Raw genomic sequence first — 12,481 nt, forward strand, 5'->3', positions numbered from 1 at the left:
GCTGTCTTGTTCAATAGAAGCGTGGACCACCAACTTCGAGCATTTCCCTTGAAGTAAGAGGTAGCCCTCCGAATCTTGGAGTGCTCTGAGTAATGCCCTCCAGAGAAAGCTATGTCAAACTGCTGTATGAAGGCCAAAGCCTTAGAAGCATCTCGATATCCAAAAAACGTGTCAAATTTAATTGACTGTCCACCTTCTTTAAACTCTTGGGGTTTCTTGCTTTTATCCTCCAGGAAGTCATACTGGTTGGCTTTATAGAAATTCTTCTTCTTTGCATAAAAGCTGCCGTCGTCAGAGTCCGAACTATCCGAAGATGAGTCCTCTGTAGAACTGTCAACAACTGAGCGAGATTTAGACTTCTTTGCCTTTTTCTTGCCCTTTCTGAAGCTTTGCTTTTTCCCTTTTCTGTCTTCTTCGCTTGAGTCAGAGGAGCTAGAAGAACTGTCAGAAGAAGAAGAAGAAGAAGAAGAACGGGGGACTCCTTTAAATCGCACATGCTTCTGCTTTCTTGCCGAGGCAAATGTAGACTGACGACCCAAATAACCCGGGAAGTTAGTGCCTTTCTTCTGATTTTTGTCGTGCTTTTCGGCTTTGTTCTGTGCGTCAAAAAGCTAAGAAATCTGTGTATCAACCACCTCTTCTAATTCTTGCTCTGTAAACATCCTTGGAGTAGGAGGTTTCTTGAGTGCTGGTTTGAGGGGTGGTTCTGTGGTTTGCCGCCACTGTGAGTGCACCTCGTCGAAGGAGGTCTGGTTCATAAATTTTGCAAATTTTGGGTCCTTTCGCAAAATTTAGCATCATCTTTGTTGCGTCAATCAATCGTCGACGCTCCATCTCTTCAAGCTCCGCTTGAGTAGGCTGAGGCAGGCCGTACTCCTCGCGTGAATCTTCTTGGTGATCTCTTTCCGCATCTTCGCATGTAGAGAAAGCCGACTGGTCTCTGTCCGAATCCATAAGTGCCGCGTAAAAAGGATCGGATTTCCCGGTAGCAGAGAAATCGGCCGTGCTCTGATGCCACTATAACAGACTTGTACACTCCAAGTCAAGATTCTACGGCGACATGACAGGAATTCACTTCAAAACAATTTACAGTTCACAATTGATTTGACACGGCCCGGCGGAGTTCCGTACCTACAGATATTGGCCCCAAAGACTGGCGCCCCTTTCGGTATTTCTTTTTGTATTAATCTGTTGCACAAAGTACACATGAGTGGTTGGGTCTCACTCTCAGACTCTGCGTCAAGATGCTCTGAGAAGTGGAGCCCAACTACACTTATAAAGAGTTACAAGGGATGCCAAAAGCAGAGCCCCAAAAGTTGTAAATCAAAAGCCTTGCAATAAAATAAAGCAAAAGCTCTCTCTCTCTTTCTCTAATGCCTTGCATAGCCAAAAGCGTAGAGAAAGCTGTCGTACAATTGCTTTTTTTCTGTACGCTGCCTGCCACGTTGCTGTCCGTACAGCCTTCCGGGATTTGCGCCGCGATCTGCGGGGGTGTCCGCCTGCTGCCACGTGTCACATTTCTACGGGGCAGGTTTCTGCGGGGCAGGTGTGTGTGTACAAGGCAGCCAGGTCACCAGTTTGTGACAAGCACTCAGCCCTAGCGTTTTTGGTGGGCAGCAGTTGCAGAGCTCAGTGATCATCTCTAAGGTGCAGTATCATCTCAAGACAACCTATCATTGGCCTTGTGTGTCACGTGACACATCCAACCCTATGTGTCCGTGGACAAGCTACAGCATGACCAGGGTTCAGTTCAGTCAAGTAAGTCTAGAATAGGAGGTGATTTGGCACTTTTGTGAGTCTGTTCGCTAGCACTTTCTGGCAGAAGAGGCAGCAGGAGCACTCGCTCAACAGGTAACTTCTCAGCAGAACCCCCAGATGCCCTAGTGTTTTTGCTTCACAGCAGAAAGCTGGCGTTTTTGGACCAGATCAGCCAGTGTTTTTGCTCCTGCAGATTCCTGGCGATAGCAAGAAGCAGAAGCCCCAGCGTTAGCAGATTCACTGCAGCAGGACCATTTTCAGCCTAGCGTTTTTGCCTCAACCTGAAGCCATCAGCGTTTTTGCAAACCTTCGCGAGAGAACCTCCAATAGACTAGGAGTTTCCAGTTTTCAGCAATCAGTACCCGAGAAGAACCCCCGAACCTCGCAGATCTCACCTTCCCGTAGCAGTCCCTTGCCGCACGGTGGGATCCATTTAAGTTTACAGTTTCAGCCCGGAAAACGCAGATTTCAGCATCTGCGTTTTCGTCGCGTGGTCGTCGCATCGTCATCATCGACATCGTCACCGACATAGAGTCAAAATTCAGCAGATAAACATTTGCAGATTTCAGCCACTAGCATTCTCACATTTCAGCCCGTCTCGTCGTCGTCCTCATCGTCGTCGACATCGTCGTCGACATCGTCGGCAAGTCCAAGCATTATAGAGATTTGTGCAATCATAAGTAGACCTCTCTCGCCATAGAGAGTGGGGCCTTTGGAGGAGGGTTTGACAACTTCCCGGTGTCGTATTCTCTTCTCTCTCTATCTCTCAATCTCATGCACCTTCACACACAGTGTCTATTCACTTTCTCTGTGTCCATTGCACTCTCTCACTAAAGAAACGGAAGGCTCTCCCTCTCATAAGTAAAAGGAACCTTGAGCACAGTTTGGAGCACTCATCTTGAGCAAAGTCTCAACATTCATTCCGCTGCACCTTACATTGTGAGCATGTAGTGGGAGGTTTCCTCGACCGAAATCTAGATCCACCTTCAAAAACACGATTAGGAATCGACATGCCCAAGAGGACTTGGGTTACGTGCGACCGCAACAAGCAAAAATAATTCTTGTGGTTCTTTCCTTGAGTGATACAGAACACTGCCAAAGCTCTGATACCAATGTAAGGTGCAGCGGAAGTGAATGTTGAACTTTGCTCAAGATGAGTGCTTCAAACTGTGCTCAAGGGTTCCTTTTACTTACGAAGGGAGAGCCTTCCGTTCCTTTAGTGAGAGAGTGCAATGGACACAAACAAAGTGGTGAACACTGTGAATGAAGGTGCATGAGATTGAGAGATAGAGAGAGAAGAATACGGCACCAGAATGTTGTCAAAACCCTCCTCCGAAGCCCCACTCTCAATGGCGAGAGCGGTCTACTATTGATTGCACAAATCTCTACAATGCTTTGGACTTGCCGATGGTGGGACGACGATAAGGACGACGACGAGACGGGCTGAAATCTGCAAATCTTTATCTGCTGAATTTTGACTCTATGTCGGTGACGACGGCAATGACGAGATGTGACGACGACGTGTTGAAAATGCAGATGCTGAAATCTGCGTTTTCCAGGCTGAATCTGCAAACGCTCGTGATTTGACCGTGCGGCGAGGATTTGCTGGGGAAGGTGAGATCTGCGAGGTTTGGGGGCTGTGGTGCGGTATCTGAATGCTGAAAACTGAAAACGCTGAGGCTATGGGTGATCTGACGCTGTCGATCTGCAAAACGTGGAGGCTGATTTGGAAATCCAAAACGCTGGGCTGATCTGGAGCTAGATGCACAAACGCTAGGCTACTTGTTGGAGATGCTACTGCCAAGGCTGATCTACCATGCAAAAAAGCCAAGCTTCTGTGGATGCAAAAACGCTAGGCCTGCTTGCTGCAAAAACGCTAGGTTTGCTGATGGGGGGGAGGCTTGCTGAGAAGGTGCCTGTTGAACTCTTGTTCTTGCTGCCTCTTCTGCCAGAAATGCTAGCGCTAGGTTTCTTATATACATGCATGGCTAAATTGCCCTACCCAGTTCCCAACAAAAGTCACTTAAAAATAATACGTGAAAAATGGCTAAAATAGGGAAAATAGGTCTATGCACTGTAAAAATGCTCCTGATGAGTTCTAATTGAAATCTGATGATCATGCTGTGTGCAACTAGAGGATATGCATCTACTCTAAGTGCCTGGACATGCACGGCCTGCGAACAGACTGACAAAAGTGCCAGAACACTTCCTAAGCTAACTGAACTGAACCCAAGTCATGAAGTAGCTTGTCCACGTACACATAGGGTTAGATGTGCACGTGACATTTTAAGTTTGAGTTAACTTGTTTGGTGATCTTGTTTGAAATTTGTTTGAAATGGATGGTATTTGTTTTGAACCTGTCTTGGTGCCAATTTGAAATGTTTGACTCTGGTTTTATAACTAGTTTCATTGATTGGTGATTTTATTTCCGGGTAGAGAAGTGAGAAATACTGTTTTGGTATTGTTTGAACCTTCGAACGACGCAAGCCGATGCCTGAGGAGCGTTTCGTTGTATGTTTGAAAACCTTAGAACGACGCAGGCCGATGCCTGGGGAGTGTTTCATTGTATGTTTGAAAACCTCGGAACGACGCAAGCCGATGTCTGGGGAGTGTTCTGTTGTATGTTAGAAAACCTCGAACGACGCAGGCCGATGCCTGGGGAGCGTTTGTTGTATGCTTGAACCTCCAAGTGACGTAGACTGCGGTCTGGAGATTGTTTGGTTGTACAGTCCTCTGAGCTCATGGCCCAGACCTTTTTAGGTTATTTGCGGGGGGGATTGACGAGGTAGTCGTTGAGTAGCTTCATACCGTAGACCGTTTGTCTCGGGGGAGTGCTCAACGGCACTGTTTTCTGTGTCTTGTAACATGCATATGTGAGCATTTGTGTTGCATTGTGATGTGCCAACTATTGAATATCCTAATTGGATGAGATTGCTTGGGTATGTAATTTGTGCATCAAGACACCCGTGGAAGATCAGTGCGGTCTAGTGTGATGGCTAATTTTACTACGCCAGCATATCAAGAGTTCCGAATTGGACGAAAGGAGAAGCCAACTCCTTGATCAAAAGAGCTAAAAGGAGAACCAACTCCTTAACAAAAAATACCAAACTGATTGTCCCTTAGAATGACCCTCAGAATTTTTTTAAAAGCTAACTTGAGTTGTTTTTGCAGATATGCTGTAATCGCGGACGATTACTCTCTTTCAAGAAGGGGGATGTCACAAACTGCTTACGTGTCAAGTCAGTGAAGAGCAGAGCCAACCTTCAGATCACGGCCGAGGGCCCTAACCCTAAGAAGAACAAGCAACAGAAGAAGAAGTCCTACCAACTTATGGGACCCCCCGTCCGATGGGGCCTAGTGACATAAAGGATTAAAATAAAGCAGGATCCACACACACAGAGAAAGACTTGCGTAGCAGCTGATGACGTGGCAGCTGTACAGAAAATCTGGAAATTGCGTTGACATGATGACGTGGGAGTTGTACTAATTTTCGTGTTTTGTGCTGACTGCTGATGTAGCAGTTGTACGGAATTTTGTGATTTACGTTGGTACTTTTTGGCATTGCTTTGGGACTAGAAGCTTTTGAGTTTGAAGGCTTTTCATGTAAACTGCTTTTGGGGCCTAGGGCCATTAAATATGAGGCCATGGGCTCATTCTCTGGCATGCTTCTTGGAGAAGGTGCAGAGTCTGGAGTACTGGCTTGTACTGTGTTGATGCAATATAAAGAAATACCGAAAGGGGCGCCAAGGTTTGGGGCCAATACTCTCTGGGGTGGAATCCGCCACCCCGTGCCGCGTGTCGTCTCTCTCTCTCTCTCTCTCTCTCAGTTCAATTGTTATTGAAGTGTTAAAAGTCTGTTCGGTCTGTTCTTTTCTATTGGCACGTGGTCCATCTTGTGACATTAGGAACTGCTATTTTGGGCCACGAAATCTGTTCGTGTCATTAGCTCCGAAATGACAAGAGGAACATTTTATTACTGAGCCGCTAAGTCAACTAAGCAACCAATTGAGATATTTTTAGACCAGAAGGTCCAAAGCGGGGAATTAATGCATGAGTGCCACTTGGCACATTTTTGGGCATTTTCCAACTTAAGAGAGAGAGAAGCATTAAAACAAAACGTGGCTGCATTTTTCAATTGTATGGTGGATTGTTGCAGGTACCAAAGCTACTGTGTGCTTGCTTACCCTCTATGTATAGTGAAGTGCAAGAACTGAAGCCTTGCACAACATTTACTGCTCTCTCTCTTCCCTCCGTGCAGTTACGTGATGCCCTACAAGAGGGCTCTCATTTGACCTATGTACAGTTGTGTGGGTCATGCGCGATTGCCGAGGCAGAGCCTCTTGCACAGGTACTAGATTAGCTAGTTGCTAATCCCCCGCAGGTACAGGTGAATTCGGAGAGATTTCATGCGAGAAATCTCGTCCGAATTCAAAGGCAAGTAGCCCTACAGGTGCGGGAGCTCGAGGACTTGCTACGATTGAGTGGCTTGCGAAACGAGCCCAAAACAAGGAAATACACCACCCTGCTGTGTATTTTTGCAGGTTTAGGTTCGGCCCTAAACGGTCTCTGTCACGAGGACTGGCAACTGTTAACAATGTCACAAGGACGGGCAATTGCTAACTTTAGTTTTGTTGTTCTTTCCAATGATTTTTGTTTAATTTTTGAGACCCCTCTTTGAAGTTCAAATGGTCAGACATTGTATGGCATGTGAACGCCCCGTTAACTGTACAAAGGTAGACGCACTCCAAGGCTAAAAATCCCTATTCTACTTACTCACATGCAATTAATAATACCAACCATTTTTAGCTAGCTTATGGACCTCCCTTCTTGAGCAAGAAAAGAGAAACCTTGTGCTTTGATACCAATGTATCATTTAACACTAGTTTGTACCAAAACAGGACACTTTAAGTGTCTTTTTTTAACAAATTTAAATTAAATACTACTTGCGTTAGACGGTTTATTTAAGAAAACCCTCTTATGCTTAAATATGTTAGCTAGAGGGTCTTTAAAAAATATAACCTTGCATTTTAGAATGTATCATGATCAAGAACTATACTCATCAAGTTGACCCTCGTAAGACTGCGATTGACGATTTGAAGAAATCACCTTTATAAGGTTTAAAAAAAATGAAGTGACCTTGTAGAAAATTTTAGGTGACTCTTCCACAATTTTGCTATAGATAATTGAAAGTTTCATGTGCGAAAAAATTGACTTTGGAGAAAGTTCCATGTGTTTGATAAGATCATTTTAAACATATCGTTGATACAAAGAAAAATATGTTTTTGATACATTTGTGAGTTTTAGAAAGTGATACATTGCTTGCCCTTTCCATTGAACACTCAAGGTGGCAAGTAGAAGGGCTTCGGTATGCATAAATTATTGGATCATTTTAAATATTCAAAACTGCATAAGAGAAAACTTTCATATTTTCATTCTTGAAACATAAGCATTCAAAACTTCAAATAATATCAAACTTTCCTTGTAGATCAACTAAATGTATCAAAGTACATGGTACATATAGAATTGGGGTGCCTAAAACCTTGGTTTTAATGTTATTATGGAGAACTCAAGATTTTCAAGAGTTTTTCACGATAAAAAATTCAAGATCGAGTTCAAGCAACGAGATTAAATTGAGTTAGGGAGCCCAAAAAATACATAGTTTCTTGGTTTAAACATATAAAATCATTTGTAGTTGTCAATTGCACTAGAATAGTACCAATTTCATGAGGGTCCGGACCTTTGGAAGACCAAAATTATGTTCTTATTCAGTGCGTGCTCAAGTATGAAATTATGTCTATAGCTTGCATGTGACTTGAAAACATATCTTTAAAGTGCATTCCATTATTTTGCAACACTAAGTGCTAACACTTGGCTTTTATAAACATAAAAAAGGCCATCTCTACAAAACGATATAATGATTTTATGATTTTTTTGGCAAAACAGCTTGAAATTTTACTAAAATTTATGTCTTAGACTTACCATAATTCTCTCCATATATATTGTATTTTGATATGGAGAAAAATCTAGTGTTTTCTTTCCCTCATAACCAATCTATGGTAGAAGCAAGGAGTAAAAAACATCTTTCTACCTTGACAAATAAATTGCCAATACTTGGTAGAAAAACAGGACACTTTAGTGTCTCAGGACACTTAAGTGTCCAATTACAGAACTAGTGTTAACGGTCTATTAACTTGTGTGTAACGGAAATAGCATGAACATAGTGAGCATTTCATTAGAATAGATTCCTAATGAGAATAACGAGAGTGTTTGGGTAGAGAGAGCAACAAAAAGTATAACACCTAGTTAGATAGCATGAACAATACTTCAAAAGAGAGAGAAATTAAGCAATTGACAACAGTGAGGACCGGATTTGCATGGAGCCGGTCCCCCCTCCAAAAGGCTGTGTATTATGGTTTCTCCCATCAACAGAGACATTTTACAATACAACTCTTTGTGTTTCTTCAATACTAGCTAGTGCAATGAAGATGGAAACTTCAAGCACTAAGCAAAACACTTATCAAACACAACATCAATTCCCTCACGGTCTCAGACCAAAGACCTCACACACCTTCGAAGATGGTGAGAGCTAGCGGGGTATGAGAGTAGATCGAGAGTAAGAAGAAGTAGGCTTACCAGAAAGATGTACATCTCCTCACATAATTACTCATATTAGCATAGCTTAGCTTAGTAAATAGCATGGTAGAGGAGATGATCATGCATTGAAGCTTGGATCTTGGTTGGATTTGCATCACAAAGCCAAGAGTTGTTGGTGTAGGCCTCCCTTCTCACAAGCTTGGAGTAGGTGATAAGCTTTCCATTAAAGCTTGAGAAGAGAGAGAGAGAGAGTCTTCTTGCTCCACACATAGATTGTGTGAGTGTGTAAGTAAATAATTCCCTGGAAAAATCAGCCCCCTCTCTCTCTTGGTCGACCCCTCTTGCTATTTGCTCATGCTCACTCCCTATTGGACCCCCCCAAGCTTAGCCAATGGAAATTAAGCAGCATAACATGTGTCCCCTTTTGTGAGAGCTTTTGCTATTTAATTAATGCAACTAAACTCTCATTGGACCCCTTTGTCTCCTGGCCAATAGGAATCAGGCAAGCCATTGGGTTACTGAATGCTCATTGGACCCCTTGGGAGACTGTCCAATAGTCTTTAAGAGAGCTTAATTCTTGTTGGTTCTTTTATTAAGTGTTTTTAAATTAATTATACTAGATTTACTCTAGCCTAATTTTCATTGGTCCACCTCCATGGCTATCCAATAGGATTTGAGTACACCTTGTGGGCATCTGGCCTAGGGAGCTGACATGTGTCCCTCTTTCCCCTTGTGTACAAAGGAATCTTGTGAGAGAGGGAGAGAGAGAGAGAGAGAGAGTGTGTGTGTGTGTGTGTGTGTGTGTGTGTGTGTGTGTGTGTGTGTGTTTCCCTCTCATCCCCTACTTCTTGCGCTCGCCCCCTCCCATGTAGGGACTTGTGAAGACTTTTGTACACACACACAAAGCATCCAAATTTCCTAATCTTTGACCTTTGGACACAACCTTTGAATTTTGGAACCTTAGCATTTTGGAAGTCTTAATGGGCTAAACCCTAAGGTCTTTGGAGCCCATTGTTGCACATAGCTCTTTTGCAGATGGCGCCCCTATAAGGCCTAGCGTAACTGAACCTGGGATCCTCCTCCCTACCGCCCCTTATATAGGCTAGCTCATAGCACTTGCCCTAAGCGGATCCCCAGTCCGCACTGTCCAGCCGGCCCTTGGCCTAGGTCCTTGACCCCCTAGGTTGGGCCTTGCCCCGTAGGACCCTTGTCCTGACATTACTTACTCCCCCTTAAGGAAGAGTTTTCGTCCTCGAAAACACAAGTAGTAATATCTTCGTAAGAATACTGATGTTCTCTTTATTGATGTCCCATAAGTGAGCCAGTTGTCTAGATGACCGATAATTGGTGCAGTGAGGAGGTTCAATGAAATCAAGAGCAACATCTTGATTTTCAACATTGTTGTCTGTTTGCAACCACTTGGATCTAAATGGTAACTCCATTTATGACTCACTTGAGTGCTGTAAAGGAGTAACCACAACTAAGAGTCACTTGGGTCTAAATGGTAACTCCATTTATAACTCACAGTAAAGGAGTAACCACAACTAAGAGTTGTCCAAAGGCATAAACCAGTTTTCAGATCTGCTAAAGGTACCTGAATAATGCAAGGAAACCTTGGCGTAACTTTCCATGCAGTTGTGAGCCAGATTTCCTACGCCTGAGTATCTTGAAAAGTCCGTAGATTGGGACTGTCCTCGTGTTAGAATTCTGAATAGTTTGGAACACAAAGAACTACATTTCATACCCTAATGAAGGTTACTTGCCACAACTCACTGATCAACACACCTGGAAGTCACGTAGAAAGTATTGACACAATCTCCAACCCCACCACAAGAGGTGTTCAAAGTCGAAAATCGTACTTAAGCAAATTCTAGAGTAGAGAGAAAATCATCTATTCAGAAATGTGTTTGTGCGAACGTATGCTCTTAGCAGATCCTTTAGCACAAAATTACTCTTTGTAATCTGCCTATCCCCTTGGATAACTGACAGTACTGAGGTGTGTTTTCCTCACGGTTTACAGACAGTCGTCCCAGATGACTGGTAAACGGGGAATCATAGTAGTGTTTAACATTGGTGAGGAAGCAACAATGTCTGAAATAACCATCATGGTTCACTTGAGAAAATCTACAAATGCCCAAACCGAGCCATGACCTCTATTGGTGATTAGTATACCCAAAAGTTATCTCATAGAGATAGTGCACATAGAGTGCAAAATGCTTCATAAGCAACAACCTGAGGAATATGCATGCCGTTCCAAATCAGCCTTTGCTAAACACTAGAGCCCATAACACCTAGTGTGCATGCATTTAGCAAAAACTAACCCGAACCTGTATATCCATAATAGTCCTTGCCAATACTTATGGCAAAATGTGATGCGCCTAGCCCATATTGAAAGGAATGTAAAAGTTTCTGAAAAGAAACTAAATACTTTTAGTTGCAATCTTTTGCAAGCCTTGCTGAAACGTCTGAATCACAGTAGAAGGTGAAACATTGATCACTTCTAGGTACAGACAATGAAACTTTTTCATTAACAACTTATAGCCTTGCTATATGTATAAACAACCATCTGTAATGTTGTTTAGCAGTATTTGTACCTTAACAAGTCATTCTGAGTATCCGACAATTTCTGGCCACGAAATTGCTCCTGATACATCGTGCTAAAAAATGGTCTAGAAAACAGATGTGACCAGCACCTAGGGACTTTGTCGTGACACATAATTGAAATAATGGCGCCAGTGTCAGTCCAGAGACTCATATTCTCCACATGTGGAATATGTCTCATGTAAGGATGTGTAAAAAAGAACATCCTTCAAGTACAAGATGTACTTGTGTGTGGAGGTAACTGCAAACACTCTACGACGGGAGTGAGAGGAACCCTCATTAGTCTTGCTCCACTGGCTAAACCGAACTCCTTGAGTTCCTAGACCATGTTGTATCCCATGTGACAACATGTGCCAAATTGAACCCTACCAGTAGGTTCCTAACAATATAAGGCAGAAAGATAGATTGGACACTGGGTCCAAAATACTTTGTGCCGACATGCCCTTGGCATGGCTCTGTAACATTCAAGCGTACTTATTCGTCTTGAAAAACCAAGCAAAGCATACTAAAAATGGAATAACACCAAATCAATAGATACGTACCTGGAAATTTGAACGTAATGTTCACTTACCCGTATTCAAATGGAGAGGAGCACGTCCCCTACCGAAAAAAAACAAACAGCATTGCACTGGGAACCTGGGTGTTGCCCTTGCAAACCATTCCCTTGGATTTAGAATCTACGTAGTCAAACCCCTTAGTAAGACACCTTGTAGAAACTGCTCAACTAGCAGATAACGGTAACCAACATAGTCAACCGTGTACAGAATGATTGGAAAAAACTTGAAAAGTGTGTTCGGTCGCTGCCGCGTGGTAGATTGCGGAAGTCTTTCCTTGAAAGTAGAAGTGGGAGAGACCAACTGTGCATATCAAACTCTGATCCATAATGCCTATGGGGTGATGCAGCAACGGGTCTTACCCCAACACAGTATGTCCATAGACACGCCGTAGTGCTATAGGGAGAGCAAGAAATCCACATAAGTCATATGTCTAGCTCGTATTAACAGCCATGCTATCTCAACTTTGTGCTGCCTCTAGACTCCATGGTATAGATCAGCTGATGTAAGTGCAAGAGTATCAAAAACTCAACTTGAGCATCGCACTAGAAACAGATAGTGCAAAAATGACACCCTAAACATCCGTAATGACAAGACTTTTACGTGTCCATTAATGTCGATGTGTACTTCCTTGGGTATGGCTTGAAAACAATCACCCAAAGAATGCCAATAGTTGGGTCTTACCCTTGTCCTGACATCGGCTCTTAGCCTCTTTGTCTCATAGCCCTTATGCATAATAGTGTTCAATCGACGAACCAATGAAGACTAATTTGAGTAGCATCTTAGCCACGTGCTAGCTATGAGTTAGAGCACCTTGGCTCAAGCTGACTCACGAGTAGAATGTGTAGCAAAAGCTTCTTAGAAGACTTTTGTTATTCTTGAAATAAATAAGAAACAGAGAGAAAAGAAGAGCATGCTGGGCTGAGGAACTTTCCTTAAATTTGTAGAGTGTGTGCCCAGAATATGTGCTCTTA

This window comes from Adiantum capillus-veneris, unplaced genomic scaffold (genome assembly GCF_014529385.1).
Source record: "Adiantum capillus-veneris isolate H3 unplaced genomic scaffold, ASM1452938v2 Hic_scaffold_33, whole genome shotgun sequence".
In the NCBI taxonomy this organism is placed as follows: Eukaryota; Viridiplantae; Streptophyta; class Polypodiopsida; order Polypodiales; family Pteridaceae; genus Adiantum; species Adiantum capillus-veneris.